The 13,026-nt window shown below is 34.6% G+C and overlaps 1 protein-coding gene across 1 annotated transcript in view; it reads right to left on the reverse strand.

Moving 5' to 3' along the window:
- The window catches only part of POU1F1 (POU class 1 homeobox 1), a 417,327-nt gene that overhangs the window by 342,177 nt on the left and 62,124 nt on the right, over positions 1–13,026 (reverse strand). The gene's annotated exons all lie outside the window — the stretch shown is intronic.

Here is a 13,026-nt window from a genome sequence, read left to right on the forward strand (position 1 = left end):
CTGGGGATAAAAATATATGTTTATAAAAAATAAAAAATTATATTAAAAAAAAAAAAAGAAAAAGATATCAATTTTTTTAGGTTGATATCAAATGGTATAATATTTATTGAAATGTGTGACCTGATATAAAGTCTTCATGCTCAAAAACATTTCTGAAAGACAGAAACTACAGTGGCGAGCAACGTTTTTTTAAATGTTTCATTTGGTTTGTTTTCCTTAGGAAAACATTAATTGTATTCTAATATCAGATATTATGTATATAAATAAAGAGGAATTTACTTTTCTTGATATTCATGGGACAAGTGACTGGCGGACAGGAAGTGGTCAATGCTGAGCTGATTCTAAATCGATCTCCACAGAAAATGGTTATTTGAGAGATAAGTTTAAAAAGGAATTCAAGAAAAAAAACAACAACAACAGGATTTGAAGGTCATGGAATTTGCCAAACCTTTCTATTCAAAGAAAGATTGTACTTTCAGATTCTTTCTTTCAAGTTGTAGTGTGGCTAGATATAGATATGTAGTTTATTTGGACCTTTACAACTTGTGTATATATCTGTGCATGTGCATATACATTAATAATATAATCAAAAAATGATTTTAGAGTGAAAATGTCTTGTTTTCACAAATAACTTCAGATATTAAGTATAAGATATCATAGAAAAAGCTGTTTTACTTTGCTTTATTTTCTATTTCTCCTCTAAAGAAAAATATTTAAAATCAAGAAATACCTAAGATATGCTCTGCTATGATAGAGAAACTCCATCTCTAGAAGTAAGAACAAAAAATCTGACTGAACAATACATCTGGGCCCTCAGAGAAACTTTGTTCTGATTATTATTCAGAATCCCTAAATTGCAGAGGAAATGAAAATAAATGGCAGAGGCCAACTTAGCAGTTCAGTAGTTGGGATTAAGGTGCTTTGTCATCAGAATAAAATAGAATACATTGGTAGCCTGGCATATGAAGAATAAAAACGCACACTCATTGGGGTGCCTGGGTGGCTCAGTTAGTTAAGCGTCTGATGAGATTTCAGCTCAGGTCATGATCTCAAGGTCATGAGATGAAGCCCTGCAAGGGCTCCATACTCAGCAGAGTCAGCTTGAGAGTCTCTCTCTTTCTTCCTTCCCTCTGCCCCTTCCCTCATCCATGCTCATGTTCTCTCTCAAATAAATAAAATATTTAAAAAAAATGCTTACTCATTGGTGAAATTTGGCCTTCTGAGTTGAACTGGAAATTGTACAAAGCAGATAAAAATGCACTCTTTGTCCAGTTAGCATTTCAACCTAAATACCAGCAACTTTTACCTGTATACCCTAGAGCTTTAGAAGTATATGAGTTGTAATTCACACAGATATACATTATCTCATCTTTTAAAACCTCACAAGGTATACCATGAAGTAATTAATCATATTCGCTTATATAAATTCTGTCAAATTATCAGAATAACTCATCAAGGTCTTTCTGTTCTATATGCCTAAGATACTGCCTCACCCCAAGAGATGGGCCCTTCATTTGATCATGTGTATGGGGTTTACTACAGTGCCCTCAATTAGAAGACACCTATTATTTGTGTTGAGTGAACTGGGTAACTAGGAAAAATTCTGATCCCATTTTTAAGCTATATATTTCCTAGTTTGCAAATGATGATGCAAGTCTGGACTTTCCAAAAGGGGACGAAAGACTTGTAAATAAGAAATACTAGAAAATTACAGAGAAATTTTATTAAAAATAAAATAGATGTCCGTGTCCCATCCTGAGCATTTATGAGTCAGGAAGATGGAAGAAGCAAGAAGAAACATGCATTTTTAACAATAGTCCCACATGATTTTGAGGTCAATTTCAAAGATATCAAAATGAAATATTTGTGCAAAGGTGTTATACCATACTATTCCACATTTTAATAAAGAACAGAGATGTCAGATACATTCAACTGAAATATGTTTGGCCTTACCCAATTTTGACATTTTGTGTGTGTATGAATTGCAGTGAACTTACTCTAAGTTGTTATATTTAAAACAAGTTTTGATAATTCAGAAAACATAAAGACCTTTGAACAAAACAAAAGACCTGTTTTCTAGGAAATTTAATACTAAGAACTGTCAGTTGTCCTGTTTTATTAGGTTGGAATCTCAACCTAGTAGAAAGCTGGGAATTGTAAATCAAAAGCCTGAATTGACCAATACCTGCCAGCATCCTATCTTTTGAAAGACTACATACATTAAAAAGCTGGGATACTCAGAATTCCTTCCTACACAGTTTTGTATCCTTCTGTTCTATAGATAATCTACTCATGGGAGCATAGGCATTGCCACGTTTGCCTTTGAGATTAGTTCAATTTCAGTGGGAAGAAGGCACAGAGAGAAGAAGGCAGAGGAAGGAACCGCAAAGCATCACCATTTCTTTTGGGTCAGTATTCTCAGATAAGTGGACTGAAAAATATTACATGTGATTGACTTTATTTTTTATTGCAAACTTAAAACAGGAGGACTACTAGGATCTGACATTAAAAATTATTCTGGTCTTGGGACTTCCAGATAGCTCAGTTGATTAAGTGCCTTCAGCTCAGGTCGTGATCTCAGGGGACTGGCATCGGCCCTGTGTTGGGCTCCCCACTCATTGGGTAGTCTGTTTGTCCCTTTTCCTCTCCCTCTGCCTCTCTCCCACTGCTCATTCTCACTCATTCTCTCTCAAATAAATACATAAAATCTCTAAAAAAAATTCTAGGGGTACTTGTGTGTTACAGTAGTTTAAGCACCCAACTCTTGGTTTCTGCTCAGGTCTGATCTCAGGGTCTTGGGATCAGGCTCCCCACTCAGCACAGGGTCTGCTTGAGATTCTCTCTCCCTCCCCTTGCCTCCCCCTGCCCCTACCCCCACCATGCACATGTGCATATGCTCTCTCCTTCTCTCTCTCTCTGAAATCTTAAAAAAAAAAATTATTCTGGTCTGAATAAGAATTTCTCTCAAGAATCCAGCTTGGAGAAAGGAGAGAAGAAGTGTTTTATGAGATTATACTATTTCTAATGAGACCCAAGAATGAAAAATTTTAGAAAAATATTTCTATCACAATTTGAGTTTTAAAAACAAGGCTGAAACACTTCCAGGTTTACTCCTACAGAGGCACAGAAATGGTGTCTAGGAAAGGTATGTGATGCACATGGCCAGGAAGGGAAAGTCAGAGGTGGTGGAGATGGCAGAGAAACTGGGCTGATAGAGCCTCAAGCCTCAGGAAGTACCTTCTTCCCACAGTCCCCTGGCTGCTTCCACAACTAGAAGCATAACAATATATTCCATTGCTGTAAGAGTTTGTTTAGTAAAGGCATGATAAACCAAATGGTTTCCATCCTCACATGATGAATATCCAACAAGCTTATCTCTCAATGTGTGTATCTCTGTTGTCATAATTACACCATTTATGATATATCAGGAACCATATTCTGGTTTATGAATAGCTCCTCATCAGCCATGTATTTCATCTGCCATTCACCCATATTTTTTTTGTGACAACCCAATATCTACCTATGGTAATTGCATGCTGGTAATTTATTTTTAATATCTTTCAGCTGGTTTGGCTGGAATTTTAAAATAGATAATAACAGCATTGAGTCTTACAACAATGTGATTTTTTCCCTTCTCTATTAGATACAAAATGACTACCTTTTGTGAAACAGAGAAACTACAAAAAGAATATTCTAAGACACTTGAACATATTAGAAAAATAAGGCATTTAACAAGTCATAAGATTTTGAGTGCTGAATCTGTCACCCCGTTGTTTCATGAATGTGTGTCTTACCACTTCATCCTTCTAAGTAGAATATCATTTTCGTCTATTTTTTCAAATAAATGAAATATTAAATGACACTAATATTCTAGAAAATCTTAATCAACAAATTTTAACTCTGACATTTCTTTTAACCATTTTGGTTGTCTTTCTTTAAAAAAAATTTTTTTCTAATTTACTTTGACACAGGGAAAGAAAGAGACAGAGAGAAGGCAAAAGCAAGGGGAGCAGCAGAGGGAGAGGGAGAGGCAGGCTCTCTGTTGAGCAGGGAGCCTGATGTGGGACTCAGTCCCAGGACACCAGGACCATGAACTGAGCTAAAGGCAGACACTTAACTGACTGAGCCATCCAGGTGTCTTTTGGTTATCTTTCTAATATACAATGGCTAGTGCTAATCAAGAGAAAAGGGTAGAAAGATAAAGAGAAATTATTAAACTATTAAGCAGGTTTGTAAGAGGCATTGGGTGTGACACAATATTTTGGAGATCTTTTACATGTGTCATTAACAAATATGAAACATACAAAACCAGAAGTTTATGGATCATCTAGGCATATGAAAAGTAGGCAAAAATTAATATATTTGAGCACTTTTGAGACAATGTAAGAAAATAAGTAATGAACGTAAGAGAGATTGAGTTAAGAATTGAACAAGCATCATATTTTTTTTTATTAACAAATAATATATTATTAGCCCCAGGAGTACAGGTCTGTGAATCACCAGGTTTACACACTTCACAGCACTCACCATAGCCCATACCCTCCCCAATGTCCATAACTTCATCACCCTCTCCCTAACCCCCTCCCCCTGGCAACCCTCAGTTTTTTTTATGAGATTAAAAGTCTCTTATGGTTTGTCTCCATCCCAATCCCATCTTGTTTCATTTATTATTTTCCTACCTCCCAAGCCCCCCATGTTGCATCCCCACTTCCTCATATCAGGGAGATCATATAATAGTTGTCTTTCTCCAATTGACTTATTTCGCTAAGCATAATACCCTCTAGTTCCATCCATGTCATCACAAATGCCAAGATTTAATTTCACTTGATGGCTGCATAGTATTCCATTGTATATATATACCACCTCTTCTTTATCTATTCATCTGTTGATGGACATCGAGGTTCTTTCCATAGTTTGGCTATTGTAGACATTGCTGCTATAAACATTTGGGTGCATGTGCCCCTTTGGATCACTACCTTTGTATCTTTAGGGTAAATACCCAATAGTGCAATTGCTGGGTCATAGGGTAGCTCTATTTTCAACTTTCTGGGGAACCTCCATGCTGTTTTCCAGAGTGGTTGCACCAGCTTGCATTCCCACCAACAGTGTAGGAGGGTTCCCCTTTCTCCGCATCCTCATCAGCATCTGTCATTTCCTGACTTGTTAATTTTAGCCATTCTGACTGGTGTGAGGTGATATCTCATTGTGGTTTTGATTTGTATTTCCCTGATGCCAAGTGATGTGGAGCACTTTATCATGTGCCTGTTGGCCACCTGGATGTCTTCCTTGCAGAAATGTCTCTTCCTGTCCTCTGCCCATGTCTTGATTGGATTATTTGTTCTTTGGGTATTGTGTTTGCTAAGCTCTATAGATTTTGGATACTAGCCCTTTATCTGATATGTCATTTGCAAATCTCTTCTCCCATTCTGTCAGTTGTCTTTTGGTTTTGTTGACTTTTTCCTCTGCTGTGCAAAAGCTTTTGACCTTGATGAAGTTCCAATAGTTCATTTTTGCCCTTGCTTCCCTTGCCTTTGGCAATGTACCTAAGAAGAAGTTGCTGTGGCTGAGGTCAAAAAGGTTGCTGCCTGTGTTCTCCTCAAGGATTTTGATGGATTCCTTTCTCACATTGACGTCCTTCATCCATTTTGAGTCTATTTTTGTAGGTGGTGTAAGGAAATGGTCCAGTTTCATTTTTCTGCATGTGGCTGTGCAATTTTCCCAACACCATTTGTTGAAGAGACTGTCTTTTTTCCATTGGACATTCTTTTCTGCTTTGTTGAAGATTAGTTGACCATAGAGTTGAGGGTCTATTTCTGGGCTCTCTATTGTATTCCATTGATCTATGTGTCTGTTTTTGTGCCAGTACCATGCTGTCTTGATGATGACAGCTTTGTAAAAGAGCTTGAAGTCTAGAATTGTGATGCCACCAACTTTGGTTTTCTTTTTCAATATTCCTTTGGCTATTCAAGGTCTTTTCTGGTTCCATACAAATTTTGGGATTATTTGTTCCATTTCTTTAGAAAAAAATGGATGGTACTTTGATTGGGATAACATTAAATGTGTAGATTGCTTTAGGTAGCACAGACATTTTCACAATATTTGTTCTTCCAATCCATGAGCATGGAACATTTTTCCATTTCTTTGTGTCTTCCTCAATTTCTTTTATGAGTACTTTATAGTTTTCTGAGTACAGATTCTTTGCCTCTTTGGTTAGGTTTATTCCTAGGTATCTTATGGTTTGGGGTGCAGTTTTAAATGGGATTGACTCCTTAGTTTCTCTTTCTTCTTTCTTGTTGGTTTAAAGAAATGCAACTGATTTCTGTGCATTGATTTTATATCCTGACACTTTACTGAACTCCAGAGAGGCATCATCTTTAACATCTCCCTTTTAACCAAATTTTATTCTCTTGATCAGTACATTAATATTTTTAGTTAAGACCTCTCTTCTGATCTCAAAATATATGTGTAATTGTCTGCTAACATCTCCACATAGAAGTCACAGAGGCATTTTAAATTACACAGATACGTCTAAACCAGTCATCCTCTCCCTCCTCCAGAGAGTTCCAAATAAGTTTGAAAAACTTTTTTTAGGGTGAACATCCCTCATCCATTTTTCAACATCCTTTTATTGTACTTTCTGTAATACATATTTATAATTTAAAAATCTGTCTTCCCTGTAAGACTATGAGCTTTTAAAGTAAGGCATGGGTCTAAAATGTTTACCACTGTTTTCCAAACACAGTGAAATATCTGCCTCATGGTATGTATTAAAAATTGAATTAATTAAATTAAATTAATTTGAATGAAAAACATTTACTTGAAAGTAGGATGAAGAGTAGAGTAATTTTCTCCATAAGATAATTCCATGATTTAAATAAAGTACAAGAAGTATAATGAAGTATAATAAAATAAGAAATGGGAATATAACCCAAGGAGAAAAAGGAAAAGTTGACAAGAAGAAAATCCCAATGTATATTCCATATGCTGAGTTTACCAACAAAACCAGACACCCATTCTAGCAATTGACATTATAGCATTTCAGCATTATTTTCAAACTTGCCAATGACATTGATATTTATGTTATAATTCAATATTTTAGAATTACAAAAATGTGTATATACAAGAACAATGTTTAAAGCACACACACAAAAATCCATTTCAACACTTGGAGAATATACCATGATTTTTGTTGTTATCATTTGAGGATGAATTTTCAAAAAGAAATGAAATTTAATTTAACTTTAATTGTATTTTATTGATTTTTATAATGACGTAATTATTTCCCTGTCTGGTAAAATTACATAGTTCTGCATCTCGCTTTAACAATTAATACCATGTAGTTTTCATGATAATGTTCAGGGAACTTATCTCAAAGAGTATTTCCAAGTTGTTTCATTACATAATAATCCTTATATAAAATTTTTTTTAAGATTTTTATTTATTTGTCAGAGAAAGAGAGTACGCACAGGCAGGCAGCGAGGGAGGAAGAGAGAGAGGAGGAAGCAGGCTCCCTGCCGAGCAAGGAGCCTGATGCGGGACTGGATCCCAGGACCCCAGGATCATGACTTGAGCTGAAGGCAGCGGCTTAACCAACTGAGCCACCCAGGCGTCCCATTTATATAAATTTTAACTCCCAGACTTCTGTCTTTCATAGTTTGATTTTAGTTTGTCTGAGGGCTGCAATATAATGTATAAAACTTGACCAATCTTTTTGAAGAAAGTATTGACTTACTATTCATAACCAAATTTAAATAGTAGGTAAGAGTCAGCTGCCTTATAAATTAAAAAAAAACAAACTTTTATTTAATAGGAATCTGTAGAAATTTAGTAAACATAAGATCAAATCATCATTAAGTTTCTTTTCAAAATACAGTTGGGTCTATTTGCCTTATTGTTCAACTTTATTAAAACTTTATAAGAGAATTATTAGTAATTTGTCTTTAATGTAAACACTAATATTTTTGTGAAATATGAATATTTGTTTCTGGGATAGTCTGAGCTTCCTTTTTATTTTAGACAATGAATGGTATTTTTTTACTTGCTAGTTAGAAAAGAAACCTTATATTGCAATAAATACCTATATCAAGAAACAACATATGCCTCAAGGATAAGTTAATTGTATGAAGGAATTACTCTTTGACTTTCCTAATGACATAAGGAAAAAAACAAGACAATCAAAATTATTTTTCAGGTTAATGTTTTGCATTGGTATTTATCCTTTACTTCTTCAAGCATATTTCTTTTGCCATTGAGATTGCTTCCAAGTTCTTTCTACCTCTCTTAAGGATTTTATATTGTTTGGCTTTGTATTTTATATTCTATTATAGAGAATTTAAACAGGTGTAGAGTATATTATACAGCATAACAAATTCCTTTGTATCCTTCCCCCAAATACAAACGTTTTCTTTGTTTATAGTTCTTGTTCATCTATGATCCTCCTACTTCCCACTCCCTAACATGGCAACAGAGGTAATGATGATGATGATTACAGTGATGGGGGGCTAGCATTTATACCCATTGAAATACAGAAATCTTATACATACAATCTTATACAATCTTGAAAAATAGATGCCCCCATAAAGGAAATAGGTTTATCATATTTTTGTCTTCCCAGAAATGTCCCATGTCCCTTCCCAGTCAATCTAGCCATCAGAAGCAAAAGCTCTTTGAATTTTTTCAAATTAGATTGCTATTGTATATTCCAGGACTTCACATAAGTGGAATTATGTATTATTTGTTCTTTTGTTTATGGATTTTTTCTCTAGCATTTTTTCTGTGAGATGCATCGAAGTTGATGTACGTATTGCTAGTTCATTCTTTGACATTGCTGAGTAGTAGCTCATTTTATAAATACACAAAAATGTATTAATTCCTTCCTTTATTAATGGCTATTTGAGTTGTTTCCAGTTTTCAGCTGTGTATAAAACTGCTATGAGCATTTTTGAACAAATCTCACTGTGGATATATGTTTTTATTTTTCTTTGATGGATAATTAAAAATGGAATTATTAGATCAAAAGTAGCTGTGTACTTACTTAACTTATTACTAAAGTATCAAGTCTTTTTCTGAAGTTATTATGTAATTTTATTTGTAATGCATGAGATACTGTTTCTCCACCTTTTCACCAACATTTAGTGTGGTTAGTCTTTTTTCTTTTAGCCATTTTGATAGGTATATAGTGGTATATCATTGTGATCTTAGTTTGCATTTTTCTCCTGCTTTTTAGCCACTTTTTAATCTTCCTTCGGGAAGTATCTGTTCAAATATTTGCCCATTTTTATTTGTACTTTTTTACTACCCTATCATTGAGCTAAAGAATTTATATATTTATAAAATATCTATATCTATATCTAGTGGATACATGTCCTTTGTCAGATATGTTTTGCAAATGTTTTCTTTCAGTCCTTAGCTAGACTATTCATTTTTCTCTTAATGGTGTCTTTTAACAATCAGACATATAACTTTAAGGAAGTTGGTTTTCTGTTATTGTGTTTTATTTTTTTCTCTGTCCTGTTTAAGAAATCTTTACCAAATTGAAAAATGAAAAAAATTCTTTTTTGCCATAAAAGCTTCAGAATGGTTTTTTTATAATTTTTTTTTCATTTTTCAATTGTTTCCTTCTTATATATAGAAATACACTTGATTTTATATATTCATCTTGTATCTTGAGACCTTGCTAAATACTTATTCCAAAAATTGCTAGTAGTTAATCTTTTGATTACCATGTAAACTTATCATAGGTGATAGAGATAATTTCATATTTTCTTTCAAATCTCTATGTTCTTTATAAATATGAGCAATATTTAATGTTATACTGTACTTACAGAAAATATTTGATCACAATTATAAACAAATGTAAATCTATAAAAATTTGAGGAGCTATCCTAGAGCTATCTATAGAATTCTAGTATTCCAACTTTGTCCAGTAATTCCTTTGAAGCATTATATGCACATTAAGTAGTAAATAATAGTGAAAGATTAATTGAATAATGTTATTTTATTTGCACATGATTTAAAAATCAAAGCGTTTTTTAATTCAGTCTATTAGGCCATTATTTTGGAAATAAATTTCAGATTATCGTTTTATTTTTAGGAATGTATTCATTTATTTTTTTTAAATATGACTTTAATTTTTATAGCAGTTTAAGGTTCACAGCAAAATTAAGGGAAAGTTACAGAGATTTCCCATAAAATTTTATCCCCCTCTCCCACATGCAGAGCCTCCCCCAATATCAACACTTATCAGAGTGGCACATAGATTGTAATTCATAGACCTACATTGACATATCATAATCACCCATAGTCCATAGTTCTTGTTTTCTACAGATACAGCTTCTGTGGGAATAAAGAATTTAGGAATCTTAAATCTTAGGAATCGAAAATTCCAATTGTGTCAGAGTTGAGAAACTCTGCTGTAATGGAAGTTATCCAAAGGCTTAAGGAGATTACAATGTTAGGCACTGTATTTTTCATGTAAGGTCTGTTCACCCATTCATTAAGTCTGTTCCCTGGAAGGGTCCAGAAGAAACTCTCTCTGCTCCTTACAACAGTTAGGAATACATTTGTGAGGAAACCCCAGTATCCTGGAAAAGCTCCTATTATCAAAATACTCTCCCTGAATTCAGGTGGGATGATGAGATTCCAGAATGACAAAAACTTAGTGGTGACATTTAACTGCCAATAAAGATGAATATGGTTATCATAAGGAGCACCAGAATTAAGGCCATCCTTTGACCTGCAAAAACCTTTAGCTTTGACCAATTGATTATAACGCCTCCAGAACTGGAGTAGATAGACAATTGCTAAAATCTCATATAATTTACATAGAAAGAAAAGGTCTAGATCTGGTGAACAGACTTGTGTCACCACACTAGAAAGTCACAGCCCTTCCACAATTCCCACAGACTTCAGCAGTTTACATACCTAGAGTCCTTTAAATGAGAGGGAGCCAGGGTCTGATTGAAGATATCCCACTACAATGCCAAAAATTTGTACTGTAAAGCTTCTTCTGTGACACTCCCAAGGTCACTGGGATAGCTGCTCATTAGAGAGGTAGAATAATTAACATCTTCAACTTACTGGTCATGGCTTCTGAACTGACACTAATTCCTGGGGACTGAAAACACTACTGTGGTCCAATAGTCAAAATAAAGACTGACAGAGGTCAGGTGATCAATGGAGTTTTGGTTTCAGTAAACCCAGTGTGTCCTTAAAACCATCATGTGGTTAGCGCCTCTGACTCGAAATGCAAAACTGGAATAGACATACTCACTTCCTAATAAAATTCCCATGTTGGTTTCCTGACCAATGCAAGAAGGGCTGTTGGTATGAAAAGTCCAGTGGATGCCAGCAGAACTGCCTCTAGCTAACATTTAACCAATAGCCATACTACATTTCTTATGGGATTTCAATAATCAAAGTTCCTCTCAAGGACTAAAGCAAGGTGATGCACATATGCTAGATTTCTCTGAACCCAAACCTTCTCAAAGTGGATACCTGAGAAGGGAAATTCTGTTGTTTCCTCTTTGTTTCCTGTTTTCTCAAAGCAGCACTTTTGATGAGTAGAGTGGCTGAAACATCATACCTATGTTTATTTCCAAAGCCTACCTGATCAGAGATGTCAGAACACCAAACTATAGGGCCCAGTAGCCATGACTGACAGACCTAAGCCAATCCTTTCCTATCTGATTAAAATTATTTTCCTCAGTCAATGTTTATAACCCCTCCCCAAATCACCCATAGTTTTCCCCTTAGAGTTAATTAGACTAAATGTCATTCAGCCTCTAATTTCTGTCTAACTTCATTTGCATGCCTTGTGGATAGCAATGAAGTGAGAAAGAGGCCCCATTTCCCCAGCTGAAGTGGAGCATGGAGTTCAACTTCAGTTCTTCTTTGAGTTCCATTTGATCAATGTTCCAATGTTCTTTACTGACTTTCCGGGAAAACTCACATTCCATTTGGAATTTTAATGTGTGTGTGTGTGTGTGTGTGTGTGTGCGCGTGCGTGTAAAGCTATACATGGTTCATTCTTATTTAATTGAATACACTAAGTGTGAGCATGTTCCCTTCCTTATTTTTAAAATTGTCTGTGTTTGCCCTCCTTGTTTCAGGATGACACTTACCATAGGTGTTAAAGTTACTGGTTTTCCTCTTAGTATTGCTTTGGACTCATAAATTTTGATACGTACTATTGCCCTTGTCATTTATTTACATTTTTGGTTACATTTCTATGATAGGTCTTCATCTCATTTGTTACCTATTTGTTGTTGTATCTTTACATCTCTAGAGTAATATGTCTTTTCTTCATCTTCCTCCTTCCTAATGTTAGGGCCTATTCTTGATCAGTTTTCAGAGGTTTTTCTGTCCGATACTCTTGAAAGAATCCATTCTTACAGTCATAAATTCTACCGGGATGAAGGGCAGTTACTATCTTGTTATGTGGTATTTACAATTCTGTTTCATGAGTTCTGCATCTAGATTAATTTCTTATTTGGTTGATTTTGCTCCTTTTTTGTTTCTAATCCTGAATTGAAATCATTTAGTTTATGTTTCCATTTTTTATGAAATTATAAAATAAGGTTAACACTTTATCTCTGACTCAAGCTAAATAAAACAGTTTTCTAAATATATTGTCATTAAGATTTTAAGTTTCACTTCACAAAAAATATTGTAAAATTTATTATAATTCCTCAAATATATTTTATATTCTTTATTTCCGAAGAGAGCTTCAAATTTTTTTAATGCATGATTTCTTTCAATGTCACTTTTAAAGGTCATAAGGCTACCTTAGGCCAAATCTTTGAATTCCTAGGTCTTTTTTTTTTTTAGATATTTCTTTATTTATTTTATTTTGAGAGACAGTGTGAGTGAGCAAGAGAACAGGAGCAGTGTGGAAAGGAAGAACCAGGCTCAATCCCAGGATCCTGGGATCATGACCTGAGCTGAAGGCAGATGCTTAACTGACTGAGCCACCCAGACCCCTGAATTCCTAGGCCTTTGTATTTTTCACTCAACTGCAGAATATTT

The sequence above is a fragment of the Mustela nivalis genome (assembly GCF_964662115.1).
Source record: "Mustela nivalis genome assembly, chromosome: 1".
Taxonomy (NCBI): domain Eukaryota; kingdom Metazoa; phylum Chordata; class Mammalia; order Carnivora; family Mustelidae; genus Mustela; species Mustela nivalis.